At 45.3% G+C, this 14401-nt stretch overlaps 1 protein-coding gene across 1 annotated transcript in view; it reads left to right on the top strand.

Annotated features, from left to right (window-relative positions):
• The first annotated feature begins 9025 nt into the window (after nt 1-9025).
• The window catches only part of LOC147725021 (uncharacterized), a 98491-nt gene continuing 93115 nt past the window's right edge, over nt 9026-14401 (top strand). Inside the window, exon 1 of the mRNA XM_086966488.1 lies at nt 9026-9319. The gene's annotated coding sequence lies outside the window, so the exon portion shown is untranslated. The remainder of the gene's footprint in view (nt 9320-14401) is intronic.

The raw sequence follows: 14401 nt of genomic DNA, 5'->3' as shown, positions 1-14401 counted from the left end.
TATCACGAAAATTACTGTACCACTTGTGGTGTCAGTCCGTTTTCTATAAGTTTTAAAGTTATAGACTTTCTTAAGGGGACCGGGATGATAATAGCATCCGGGTCTGTGTCTAGGAGACTTGTGTCCTCCTCTATTAGTAGGGTTGCCAGTCTAACTGCTTCCCTTTCTTCTTCACTGTCTGTCATTTTTTATAAATGCAGGCTTTGCAGAGTAGGTCTCCAAGGAGACAAAGATTAGGTGCACAATATTTTGGAACACTGTATCCTTCAACGTTGAATAAACCAGAGCTTTACATAGGAATCTCTTCCTACTGAGTTCGGGCGGATTTTAACCTTTCACCCACTCCAGACGTCTATTGGAGTATTTACAGGAGAAAGGGGTGTGAAATATGCACGACTGAGTTACTCTAACGTCTTGCGTTAGTTTATCGCCTTACCAAACGTTTGGGCGCCATGTAGTGTAGTTCCTAGTTTCCCACTAGGCCCTGCGCATTGGAATAACATAAACAGTAGTATCGACGTAGAAGTGCGGATCTTCCAGGCCTCTACTGACTATGCTAAACTTAATTGGGTTTGTTACCAACTAGCTCAGAGGTCACTGGAAACTTTCTTGACTGAATAGGAAGTGATCAGCTTCCCTGGCACAGACAAGAAGGGATTCCGTTTTCCAACAACCGTGCAACAGGACAACTTTGCTCCTCAGATCAAGAGTCAATCTCTAGGGTCGTGTGAAACAATAGACAGTTATTTTACTCAGTCAGGTTAGTGCAGTTTACTTTCACGATATGTAGAGAATAGAGAGACGGGTGTTTGTCAATAAAGGGTTAACATTTATTGAACAGTCTTTCTTCTCGTACAAGAGAAATGTATTGCCACAATTGCAAGACTTGTTATGATAAAAAGTACGTACAGTAAGATAAGTATTGCGAAATAATACTGTAAAAGCATTGATATGGTTTCTTAGCCATACAATGGTTTAAAAGTAATAAAACATATATACATTCATATATACATTAGGCTAAAATACTCAACTGGTGCTTCTAACTACGCCTATCCCAGTGTACCTGACCTAAGCCTAATACTCGGGAGTGGAGTAAGTAAGTAGCTTCAGTTTAAGTTGGTTTTGCCAAGGTTTGCTTCAAGAATTCTCACTAAGGGTTTAGTCAACACCATACCTCTGAATAGAATGATGGAGGTCTGGTATCTCCTTCAGGGGAACTCGGTATCCCAGTCACCCGCAAAGGTAGACCAGAAACGCTGGAGCTGGATTTCTCAGCAGGAGAAAGACAGCGTCTCTCTTCAGCGCGTCGAGGAGGAGGAGGGGGGACAGCGTCCGCGGGCAGATGGCATCTGCTGGGCTCTTCGCAGAGGGACGGCTGTTCAGCTCCTAGTTTCACCACACCATCGCTCGCGCTTTAGCAGCGATAATGGTATCAGCAGCTTGCATACAGCAGCTTCATCAAGCGACGGGCAACAGGCGTATTGCTTAAGGCAACGTTGGTAATATTTATACCTGACAGGTGCCTGGTTTGACGTAAGTTTGCTGGACATAAGACGTCAATTAAAGATGTCACTAGGAAGTGATAGCTATCAGTTGCTCATTAGAGTTCCATTACTAATCAAAACACAGCAAGCGGGGATTTCCAGGTTTGCTGAGTTTTTATCTTGTTGAAGAACTCGGAGTGTTAATCTAGGAATCTCAGATAGTGACTTCTGCTCTGTCATTGCACTAATTGGTTGCAAAGGAAGTGGCAGAGAAAACTATTCTGGAATGTGGCTCTGTTCGTGTGAGGCCAGAGATGACTTTCTGAATATCGCACTTGAACGGTTATGCCAATATAGGGAATAAATGGATTTATAGCCGAATAGGGGCATAAGGTCACAGTATCGATCAGGATCCTAGATAAGCACCCAACATTACGATCCGTTTAAGACATTGTGCGGATCATCATCAGGACTTATAATGTATGCCTAACAAGTAAAAGCCTCAATTTCCGTCTAAGTCGATTACCGTTGATGCAGCAATTGCCTTGCTGCATCGCCAGTCTGCACCACAGCATCTTGCACCCGGCGCTATGCCCTAATTGAAGCGTAACTATCGTGGACTACCCTTCCTTTACGCTTCAAGCTGGACCCTCATTCGGGGACCTCAGCCTTCATCTATGATTCTCTGCCAACTTCCCTAGAGTTATGTCCATGGGTCGTTCTTAGGCGGCAATTGAGGCTTTTACTTGTTAGGCATACATTATAAGTAGGGCTCCCGGTTTTATGGTATTTATTTTTTTGCCATTTCCGTCTGTATTTATCCATATTTATTTTTTGGGCATTTTTTCTGTATTTATCCACATTTATTTTTGACACAAGCCAAAGATGAAGCTACAGCTAGTATTTTTCCACATTTATTATATTAATTGTCAATGCACATATGCACTTGGTTATGTGAGGGCACTGCTTGCAAGGATGAGGGAATCCATTTTGAGGAATTTCAATCGATTGCTTGATTCTGTAGGTAGCTGTCTCCCCTGCATTGTTTCACAAACCAGTGAAAACATCCATGCCAAGCTCTCAAATTAGGCTGACTAGTTTCCAAGTGATCAGAAATCATATCTTGGATTGTACAGGTTCCCCGTTCGCACAGTGGGGCCATCTCTCCCACCAGGCGCGCACCACCCAGTGGGCTCAAAGCCCCCTTCCCCCTCCACCCGTCCTGTGTGTCAGCCCAGGCAAAGACACCTTCCTGGGAACATACACACAGTTTTTGAGCTGCCAGCCGCACCTGACGAGTACTTAACATGTCTTTAAAAAAGCCCATTCACTTATTGACGAGTCTTTGTTAGTTTTTTCACCTCTTCTTACCAGACTGTGGGCAGTGTCTACAGGCATCCCTGTGCTAAGTGGCCTAATCACTGACACGTAAAGAGCTGCCTTTTGTGATGCACACTTTAATTGTTGGGACGTCCTGCCGCCCACAGCACTAGCCGAGCAGGCGGCAGTTCAATAAAGTTAGCTTTGGCTGCTGGCAGTGGCAGCGCAGCTCAGCCCTGTCCTGCTCGCACCGTGGGTTGGTAATCATTTTAAATGATCCTGTGACCCGACCTGACACATAACCCCACTGTGGGCCAGCAGCTGAGTGCACGGACTGCCGAAGTTGTTCCTCACTCAGCAGCCCACAACACACCCTGGTCCACTCTGCAGCTGAGCCGCCCTCAGAATCACTCCAAGCATTGCCGCAGGTGATTGAGGCCACGAGGCAGTCTGTACCGAATTGCCACTCGCCTCGCAAAGAGTAAGTGCCTGTTGGAGTGAAGTATTCACTGCTTCTCAAAGAAATAGCTTTTTCAGTGCCCTGCGGTTATGATGATCATTCATCTTCAGCTGCCTGTGCGTGCCCTGTTTAACAGCTGAATTCTGCAGCCACACATTGCAGTCAGAGTCCGTCCGTGCTGACCTCACTGGAGTGTTCAGTGACAAGCGCATTAGTCTGCCGCATTAACTCATTTTGGGTCCAGTCGGGTGAGCAGCTGTGGTGCCGGTCCAACATCTACTTTTATTATTACTTTCAGCGCAGAGCACTCAGCTGCGGCGTCACTAAGTTTGCAGAGCCTGTAGCTCTCTGACAGGCTGGTGTGAGATCTGGTGCGCTGCTGGGCTGGACACTAGCGGCGCGCTGTGAAAGAAGGGTATTGCAGCATTGCGCTCATGCTCAGTGTATGGCGTCATGTGTGATGTACACGGTCTTGTGCACTGGAGCACGGCAACATTTGCTAGTATTTTGCTGTTTTTAAATGTAAATACAGACAAAGGAAATATTGTTTTCCGTCTGTATTTACATGTATAAATCCGTAAAAACGGAAAACCGGGAGCCCTAATTATAAGTCCTGATGATGATCCGCACAATGTCTTAAACGGATCGTAAGGCCGTCGACGAAACTGGGCACCTTATACAGGTATTAAGTCAAATGTTACTTGGAATGTAAAGGTGCTATTGTTGTTCTGTTTTGACAAATTGAACTGTACATATAACAGAACCGCTAGCTTTTGCCTAAAAAGCCCTTTTGTGTTTCTACGTTTTCTATTTTGTACGTTGAATGTTTGTCGAGTTGGGCACAGGCGTGTGCCCCACTTTGTAAATTTGTGATGTATTTTGTTCTTATATTTTAGAAAGACTAAATACTAGACCACTGTCCGGCTGGACATGTCAAACCAATTTAGTTACAACTGTGTCTATATTTATTGAACTGTATCTCCTTGCTTGCAAGGGACCACTGTTGTTCTCAGATTCTACTCCCAAGGTCCCTTGCTGACTTATTGGGTGATCTTGTTTCCCTTAATATAAACAGTAAATACAACATTCCTCTCGATTCCAGGGAGGGAAGAGGGTGGGTGAGAGGATTAAGAGGTTTTTTCAAACAGGACATCTAAGTCCAGGGGCTTCTTGCTTGTAGAGCGGTCCCATTCATTTCCACGTAGCTTGGGATTCCCTAGTTTTCCTGCGGTTACATCTCCTGCTTACCACAGGATTTGAGTTTGCGAGCTCGCCATTTCCAAATAATAAAATTAAAAACACTGAATTCAAAAATTTTAAATTGAAAAAAAGTTCTTTAAAAAAGCGCCATCAGATAAAAGCCCATGGGATAGTAGGTAAGGGGTCCAGGGACAGGGAGGAAGGGTTACAAAGCTGGGACCCTGGTTTCTCCAGCCAGCGGCGGTGGCTCCTCTATGCGGGGAAGGCGGCCGCTTCATTGCAATGCCAATGCAAACTTCTTCCTTGAGTGTCTTTACAACTTGTACATTTGCATTTTTTTCTGTGTATCTCTTCCTTGTGTGACTCTACAACTTGTACATTTGACATTTTCTATGATTGTATCTTTTATTGTGCCTCATGTAATCCAAAGTCCTTATGTAACGCATAGCTGCCATGGTTTCAGATTGCTAAGTGTGACATTTTCATAATTTTAGTGCAATTATGAGTGACAATTCAACGACTATGAGTGACACTTTCTCCCAAGCAAAATCAAGCAATGAAGACGAGGGACAAATATACATGTCAGACATTACACCAATTTGAGCAAAAAAAACTTGTAAGACCTTAAAACATCTGCAAAGCACTACATTTGGAAGGGCACTAACTCAGTGCCCTTTTAATGGGTGGGGGTAACGTGTAGTCTACTAATTCATTGTGTCTCAACTTGGTCTGGGTTTGTTGTTTTGCATTTTGTTATGATTAATAACAACAAACGTTAGAATGCAAAGAAAATTCCAGGCCAGTCTCTTATATGTCTAGCCAGACCTGCTTCAGGGCCCTCCTTTATCTCTTCTTAGTCGTACAAGGCTCAGTAAAATGCACTCTTTTCCAAATCTCTTTCTAAATACTTTCACTCTCAAAAAGTTTTTTTTTTCCATGTAATGTCCCTTTGATTGGAAGAGGAGGTTTCTGAGGTGGGAATATCAGGCAAGTGACACTACTAGGGCTCCCTCAGTGCGACCCTTCAGGGAGAATCCCTCTTTATTACTACCTCCACCTGACCCCAGACTCTGCAGCGCACTCCCTTACAGGCTTGATTATCCACTTTTCTACCACCCCTCTCCAGTGCACCTTATCTCATTGCTGACCTTGGGCCCCAGCCCCATACCAGCCACCATCCAGTTCCACTTTCATTGTTTACGGAAAAAAACATTAGTAAAATCACCTTCAAACTTGAAACATTGAATATAGCAGTTAATGAAATTAGCATTTACTTTAAAGTATGTTTCAACGTAGCCCTAATGACCAGACTGTTAATTAAATAACCAAAAACTAAAAGGCCATGACTGGGACGCTTTATTGCTGGTGCGAAAAGTGTTTTTTTGCACCCCACCAATGACCTCTTTCTCCGTAGATACCTTTACTACCACCCTCCAACAGTGCCCTTCATCTCTCCGTAGCCTCACCCCTTCATGACCTCCTCCTCAGACTCCCTCACTACCACCCTCCACCAGTGTCCCTCATCTCTTCATAGCCCCCCACCCCATGACCTCTCCTCTTATTCCCTCACTGCCACACTCCAATACTGCCCCTCATCTCTCCGTAGCTCCCCCCTCAACCCATCACCTCCTCCTCGGATTCCCTTACTGCCACCCTCCACTAGTGTCCCTAATCTCTCCGTAGCTCCCCCCTACCCCATGACCTCCTCCTCAGATCCCCTCTTTGCCTCCCTCCAACAATGCCCTCATCTCTACGTAGCCCCTCCGCTATTGACCTCCTCTTCGGATTCCCTCAATGCCACCCTCCACCAGTTCCCCTCATTTCTCCGTAGCCCCTCCCCCTATTGACCTCTTCCTCGGATCCCCTCTTTGCCACCCTCCAGGAATGCCCCTCATCGCTCCATAGCCCCTCCCCCTATTGTCCTCCTCCTCGGACTCCCTCAATACTACCCTTCACTGATGCCCCTCATCTCTCTGTGGCTCCCCTCTCCTCAGACTCCCTCACTGCCACCCACCACCAGTGCCCATCACCACTCAGTAGCCCCTCTCCAATGACCTCCTCAGATTCCCTCATTACCACCCTCATCCTTCTGTAGCTCCCCCTCATGAGCTCCTCGGATTCCCTCACTGCCACCCTCCAACAGTGCCCCTCATCTCTCTGTAGCCCCTCCCTAAATGAGCTCCTCTTCGGATTCCCTCATTGCCACCCTCCACCAGTGCTCTTCGCTCTGTAGTCCCTCTCTCATATGCATTTCATTTGTTGTATAGCGCACCTCATAGTGTAGGGTGTCACAGTACTTTACATAAAGCACACATTATACGGAGGCAATAAGACTACAAGGAATGTCACATAAATTAATGAGGATTAAAAGGTGTAGGAATCATGTCACCTGTACTGGTGGGCAATATATTTTAAGAGTGTTTGGTCTGGAGAAGCGCAAACACAGGATTTAAAGAGTACTTCAGTGGTTGCGAGTTTGCTTTACTGATAAAAATGTATATCTGCCTGAACAAACTCCTTTTAGCAATATTAGAATAATGAAAAACTGGGGAAGTTGTAAGTACATAACAACACAAAAAAGTGAAGTTTGTATGCAGCTCTTTGATGACAGTTCAGAGGGCACTGACTGTCCGCTTCTTAGGATTGCATCTTCTGAACTGCAAGTAACCCAAGGATCACTGTGACAAAGGCAGTAATCCAGTGAGCTATCTACATAAAATACATTTTATCAGTATTTAAAAACTACCAGTAGACATATGCCTGCTTTACAGCAGAATCATAAATCACCAGTTATCTGAACATTTTTTATTGTTGTACATCGGTGGCAGATTCAGTGCGAGGGCCATGGCTCATGTTTGGGCGGGCCTGGCCCACCCGGCCCACCCTCTAGAACCGGGCATGCCTGGGTAAAACATTCATACATAGTGCAGTCTCTCGCGCACGGTTTCTCCCACAACAGACATCCGATGAAGAACGTATATTTTATTGGAGGCAGCGCAGCATTTCTGGATGCCACTTAACTTTAAAAAACAAGCTGTTAATTCATGCAGGCATAGCAGACCTTGATTGCAAACGGAAACGACAGCGGTCATCGGGACTTGCACCTCTGCTGCATGCTGGAATAGCTGCTGAGGGCGGCGTGCTGCAGAGTCGGAGGCCCTGTGCAATGAGGCATCATATCCGAATCCAGAGAAAGCTTTCAAGTGTTGAAAGTTGCGCATGGCCAGTGAAGCGCTTAGGCACACTTACTTTATTTTGAAGGGTGACGGGTGCAGTCCATCAGCAGGTCACCTCCGGGGCATTGGGACCCACCTGATGTCCACACTCTGGGGTGGCGCACCACACGCCCCAATGTACCGAGCTCGAGCTGCAGCCATTATCAACCTCGGACGGCCCTGAGCCGACACCCGCCGCAATCTGCGCCCAGCGCCCAAACACGGGCAGATTTGCAATGCCTGGGACGTCTCTCCTCGGCCTGCAGCTGCTGTGCACTGCGGGCCCGTCATGGGGGAGAGGGGCCCGCGAGGAAGGGGGCAAACCTGCCTCCATGGTCGGGGGCCTTGCAGACCCTAAGGAGGCAATGACCCTCCGAAACGCCTGAGTACAGGGTAACGAGGAGCGCCCCTGCCTGCCCAGGCTCACTGGATGCTGAGGTCTTGAGTTCCGGAGAAAGATAGAGGAATTGCAATGCAGCAAGACAAGATGAAACATTGTAGCAGGCAGCAGTGAGAAAGGATTAACTGTTTACTGAGCCTACTGCTGACTCAAGCAGAACCGACACACAGGTGTCACAGGCGCCGGGGCGTGCTGCAGCCTGGCCTGCTGGTACAGCCCTTGACGCGACTATGGCATTAAAATAAATGCGTGACAGTTCATTTCAGTGCGGTGATGCGGAACACCACACTGAAATGCGTTACTGTCACACGCGGATGTGTGATACTTGGCAGGCATGGAACGCACCTGGTTCTTTTGTAAAGCTCTCTGACACCTTCGGGTAATGTTCGCGCTATAGAAAATCGCATTAAAAAAATAAATGTATAAAAAATATTTAAATAAATAAATAAAATGCCATAGCTCTCTCATTTAAAGGCGAGGCCTATGACATTGCAAATATTTTTTGATTTTCTTTGTTCCCGCCCCATCCCCAATTGTGGTGACCCGTGATGTCACTACCCTCCCCCCTCCCGTTGTCCATGTTCACCAGGCTCCCGCCCCCTCCCGTTGTCTGCATCCCCTTCGCTCCCACCCCCCTCCAATTGTCCGTATTAAACATGTCCCTCCCCCCCCTTGTTTGCAATTTGTTTTGTTTCCGCCCCCCTCCCCACTCGCAGCGGCCCGTGAGGTTCGACCCCCGTAGCCCACCACTGTTTGTTAAAATGCAGCAGAAAGCATTGGCAAAACCCAGAAGGCGGGGCCCGTTGGGTTTGCCATTGCTTGTATTTCACCGCTTCTGCGTGGACGTTCCCACTACGACTTTCTTGCCATTGGCCAGCCGTTAGTTACCGTGGCGACGAGGAAGCGCGCTATTCGCCCCGGCGCATGGAACCGGAGGTGACGTCGTGACCCGGAAGTTGATTGTTCAGAGGGCCAGGCAGGAATAAAGTCCGTTCGCAGCCCAGCACGGTGGAGGAGAGGGGCGTCTTAGGCGAATCCTGGCTCACCGCCCCCCACGATCATCAGCAGTCACAGTCGCTCAGGCAGATAGCAGAGTGAGCTCACTACCAGCAGCATTGAGGCCTCTAACCCGAGGGGGCGTGAACTCAAAGACTGAAGGGGGAAGCGAAGAAGCACAGAGATTTAAAAAGTGGAAGCAGAGAAGCATCACCCCAAAGAGCACGAAATCGAGTTCGTGAGTGTGAGTATAGCCCTCCTGTGGCCCACCCGGCATCTACCCGTGAGCAGGGCTTAAATGGGCTGTGTCCAGTGGGCGAAGTGGGAGGGAAACGGAGATCAGAGGGCGGGAATAACCCGTGGATTGGGTCACTGGGCGGAGTCGGAGGTGTGGCAGAAAGAGAGAAAACATCCCGATTTGTAGTATTTGTTTCCGATTTCACTAACCGGTTACAGCTTATTACTTTATTTAATTTAAATGTTTAATTTAAATAATGGATATTCGTGTTTAAGGTTTAATGTGAGTTATTGACATTAAAATACATTCCCAAAGTGGGATACGTTTCCAATCACAGAATGTCCCAAATATCCCTAAAAGTGGAATCGCAAGCCATTTGTCTCCCGAGGCATGGAGTTTCTGTCATCAGTACTTCTACATTTTTTCACAAGAGCAGTTCAAACATGATGGCAAAGTATCCTAGTTTGCAAATGTTTTCTACATAATTATGTCTCTGCCATAGTTGCCACATAATACATCATCTGCTGCAAAATCTGACGATTTTAACAAATACATTGTTTATAGCTCAAACGGGTCACAAGTTACTGAAAAATGTGACTAGTGCTGCAGTGAAGTGGAGGGCCCTTTGCAAAGGTTGACTGGTCACCTTTCTCACTGCTGCAGTTGTATGTTCCACTGGTACTAATAAGGAACAAGCATTTGCAATGCAATAGATCTTGCATTTGTTAAAGTTAGAGCTGTTGACTTTGAAAATTACAATGTTTTTTACTTTTGTTTTTAGGTCTCGCTAGATCCAGCGCATGTGCGGCACTGGCGAGAAATTTAGTAGCTTGTTTTTAAAAGTGCTACCCACAGGCTTTTGCCGGCCACCAGCTTGCTATTACGCGCACTAGCTCGCGCTACATACACAGCTATGCCCCTCCTTCTTTCGCACGCGCGCAGCTGCCACCTGTCTTTATATATTGCGGCACCCGCACTTTACTTTTAACATTAAAACTAAAGGGCGAGTGCCGCGATTATACCAAAAGTAAAGAAATAGATGTTTTTTTCCATTTCTTTACTTTTGCTATAATCGTGGCACCCATGCTTTACTTTTAACATTAAATGTAAAGCGCGTATGCCGAGATTATAGCAAAAGTAAAGAAATAGAAAAAAACATCTATTTCTTTGCTTTTGCTTTAATCGCGGCACCCGCGCTTTGCTTTTAATGTTAAAAGTAAAGCGCGGGTGCTGCGATTATAGCAAAAGTACAAAAGTCATAGGCACCCATCAGCTTCAGTTGTATGTCCTAAAAAAATAATTTCCAACATGGAGATAAACATCCCACTTTTTGAAAGCATACACTTGTCAAAGACTAACATTTTGGAAAAAGATTACGTCAAACACAGAGAAAACTGAGGAGAATGTTTTTGAGAAATACATCGAATCCGCATCAATTCTGAAAAGAAAATCCAAGGTAAAGCTTACAAGCTTCGTCAAAGTTTCAATCTGGGCTAAAGAGCGGAGAGATTGACTTGGGGACGAAAGCGAAAGGTAAACATCTGATCTCCTGCAGTTCAAGAATGCTTCCTAACCTCCGAACCTGGAGGCCAAATTAAAGAAAGGCCTTTCTGCGAGAATCCTATTAATGGAGTGTTTAACTTTCTGTAGACTTAACGTCTGAAAGAATTTGATCATAACACTGGGCAGTGGAGACAGCGGGGTCAGGTTTGCAGAATACACCATTTAAATCAGAATTTATTCAGTTTCTCCTAAACAAAGCATTTCGCCTTTGACAATAGATTATGACATAATGCAGCTATCACAAGTGTAACGTGTGAAACTGCAGACTGATATGTTCAGCTAGGATTTTATGACTGTTACTCTGCACTGTGAAATACATTTTTCGCATCTCCGAGCACTGACTGTAAAGAACGCATATATTTATAACCTGCGGTGCACATACACCTAATCTGAGAAAATACTTTGTGCAGACTCAAGCAAAAGATAGACTTAACGCCAAGATCCAGTACACATGTAACACTTCCAAATGCACATGTTGCTTGAGCTTGCCTGAATGCATCAATCCTTAAAACATAAGCCTGTAAACAGTACAGGGGAGCAGACCACGAGCTGCTGAGGAGTTCCCTTGTTTACATCTAGTTTTTCATTCTTCGAAAGTAATGAGTGCCTTTGATTTGGGTAGAAGTAACCCGAAATCTCTGACGCTATGAAAATTCAAAACTGCAGAAGCTAGTGTCATATTAAAAAAAAAAATGTTTTTGTTATTAACATCCTTACTCCAAATGTACACCGCAGAGGGTTGCATGAAGCAGCTTTGGTTCTTTCATGAAGCAATTATGGGCTTCTTTCACTTTTTAGAAGAGCACGGCTACTCCAGTAGGAATTAGCCTAACGATAAATAACATAGCTTAATACTAATCCGGTGCCTGCTGAGACCACCAACGGGCAGCAAAGGCTGCTTTAGCCTCTTTCTAGGGGGAAAACACCCTCTGATAGTTGGGGTAGGCAGGAAGCCTCAAGCAGGGGCATCATCTGTTATGACACCAACCGGTGCCAGTTTGCGAGGCTGTCCTTACTCTCCACAACCACTAGCTAAAAAGATCAGCTCTTACTGGTGATGGTGGATTCGGATTAGCAGGGCGCAGCTTTGCTGCTTGTTGAGTGAAGAGACTGTGCCTGCGGTCCATCAATGCAATGCGCTCCCTGCAACAAATACTGTTTTAGCGGCATCAGTATTTGCAGTGATAGGGTACTCTGTTGCCTTTGGACTAGGTTTGCGCGATAGAAATACCATTTAGAGCAAACTTTTAACAGCACGACCACATAGTTTCCAATGACGATGCCCTTCAACAAAGACCTCAGCCGTCACTAGTGCCAGGGGTCCACACTGCACTAAGATCCCATGAAGCAGTACAAGTGCCTTCTGCAATCTGCTCCATGAGTTCAGGTAAAGAGATGATGCAGACTCCTGAATCCCACCCTCAAAGATGGATGGTGAGTTGATGAGGAAGAAGGGAGGGGTGCAGCTGACCAGAACGCTAATAAATACTCACTTATAGGATATAATTCATATGCCTATTCTCATTGTTGGCATCGGCACTAGTCCTATTGTTATCGTCAGTGCTATTCTCATTGTAGTCATGGGCACTAGTCCCATGGTTATCAGTGCTATTCTCATTGCTGTCATGAGCAATAGTCCCATTGTTCTCATCAGTGCTATTCTCATTGTTGGCATCAGCACTAGACCCATTGCTATCATCAGTGCTATTCTCATTGTTGGCATCGTCACTAGTCTCACTAGTCTGAGTTTACTTAAAGAGCAGATCTGCCTTCCGAAGAATCGGACACAGTCTGGGTATCTGCTACAGGTGATTCTGGAAGGAAGCCAGGCACTGACCAAAGAAACCTCCGTGGATGACAATGTATATGCTACGAATGTTGTCTGCTGTGAAGCTTAACATTTTCACAGTCTGCCAACCACTTAAAAATAGGTAGACTTCATTTTATAAACATTGCTATCCTGGGAGGTGTGAAAGTGGCACCGAACAAAACACAGCTACTTTCATTTAGTTGCTTCCCATAGAAATGGATCCCCCCAAAAAAACGAGCACGGAGTGATGCGCGCACCACTGCGAGCAATGTGGTTTCAATTATCGCGCCTTGTCTGGGCACGATAATTGAAACCACACGACGGCCGGTGCGCGTAATAGACACCACTTGGCCAAGGGCGGAGAAATGCGCCCACCTTTGGCCTATTGCATGCTCTCTTGGTAAAAAACACGCTCGCAAAGCCCATTAGCGTGCCACAAAAGGAAAACACACGCTCGTGCATGTGCCATTCCTAGGTCAGCTTCTGAAACTCCATTTTTACCTACTAAATGTCTTGCACGAGCAGTACTGCGCACTGCAACGCTAGGCGCGAGACCTACAAATGTGATAGTTATTGCATAGTTTCAGTAAAATCGTTTATGCCTGCAATAAATAGGCCAAATTGCTTTTCAACCATTGTTTGTCAGTTGGTTTGTGTACTTTTCATAGATATTCATCAAAGGCTTGAATTCTACTCGCTTGACACAAGGATTTCTAGCTATCTCTACATTCTGCAGGGATTATCACATTTCTCTACATGCCCATGATGTTTGAAGACATTTCAACATGTGGATTTTTGTAAATAATATTGTATGTTTCAGGATTTGTCGACATTCGTAGTGAAGCATTGAGTGGCTTTTAGACTTTAACTAAAGCGATTGGTTATGGTGCCAACCCGAGACTATTTTTTTTCCTTTTTACCAGAGTTGGACGTTTCTATATTTTTTTCACACTCAATTTGTTTTTTTAGATGCGTTTAAAAAAATTCTGTATGTACATGAAGGAGGCTCAGTACTTGCCCTTCTTGTAAATATGCCTTCTTTCAATCACACCATATTGTCTTCTATTGTTTTGGTGCTTTGGTTTGTATTTCCGTCGCTCTTGACTCAATAAGTTTAGCTTGCAGTATCAGCTTCTTGGGTCTGAGAATATGCTGACATTAAGGAGTTATTTAGCACACATACCTAAAAATGTCCCAATAACTTGAAATACTGCTAACAACCCACTTGCATGTCAGTATTTTAAAGTAGTTGTAACATGTGTGGAATTATGCACTGGTGTTTTAAAATAATCGCTTTCTTTGCAGTAAACAGGGCGGCATTTGTCAATGGAGTCATGTTATTTCTAGTAATTGCGGTGATGGTCCGCATTGTTGGCCTGAATGGCTTTATGAGCCATCCCGATCACTGGTATAAGCAAGGGATACGTTCTACTGCTGTGTACAGAATAGAAAAGGACCTCACATATGCACTTTCTGGTGGCCTGGGGTCTTCTTCGGTCAGGATATATTTTCTGGACCACTGATTTCGGTGTTGATGTTTCCAAATGAGCAGACCAATTGTGTTCTTATCTGAATATATCTATGGCTCTCCACCAGGATGTGATTATTGTGCACACTTAGCAGACTTTGCATTTTTTACCAAATGTGAGGATGCGTGCAACTCACAGAGGAAGCTCATACTTTACTTTTAAATGGTTTGGTCGTAGACTCAGAAA

This window comes from Lissotriton vulgaris, chromosome 4_1, assembly GCF_964263255.1.
Source record: "Lissotriton vulgaris chromosome 4_1, aLisVul1.2, whole genome shotgun sequence".
Lineage (NCBI taxonomy): Eukaryota > Metazoa > Chordata > Amphibia > Caudata > Salamandridae > Lissotriton > Lissotriton vulgaris.
The sequence above is the reverse complement of the archived record's forward strand: the minus strand, read 5'-3'. Positions and strand labels throughout refer to the sequence as shown.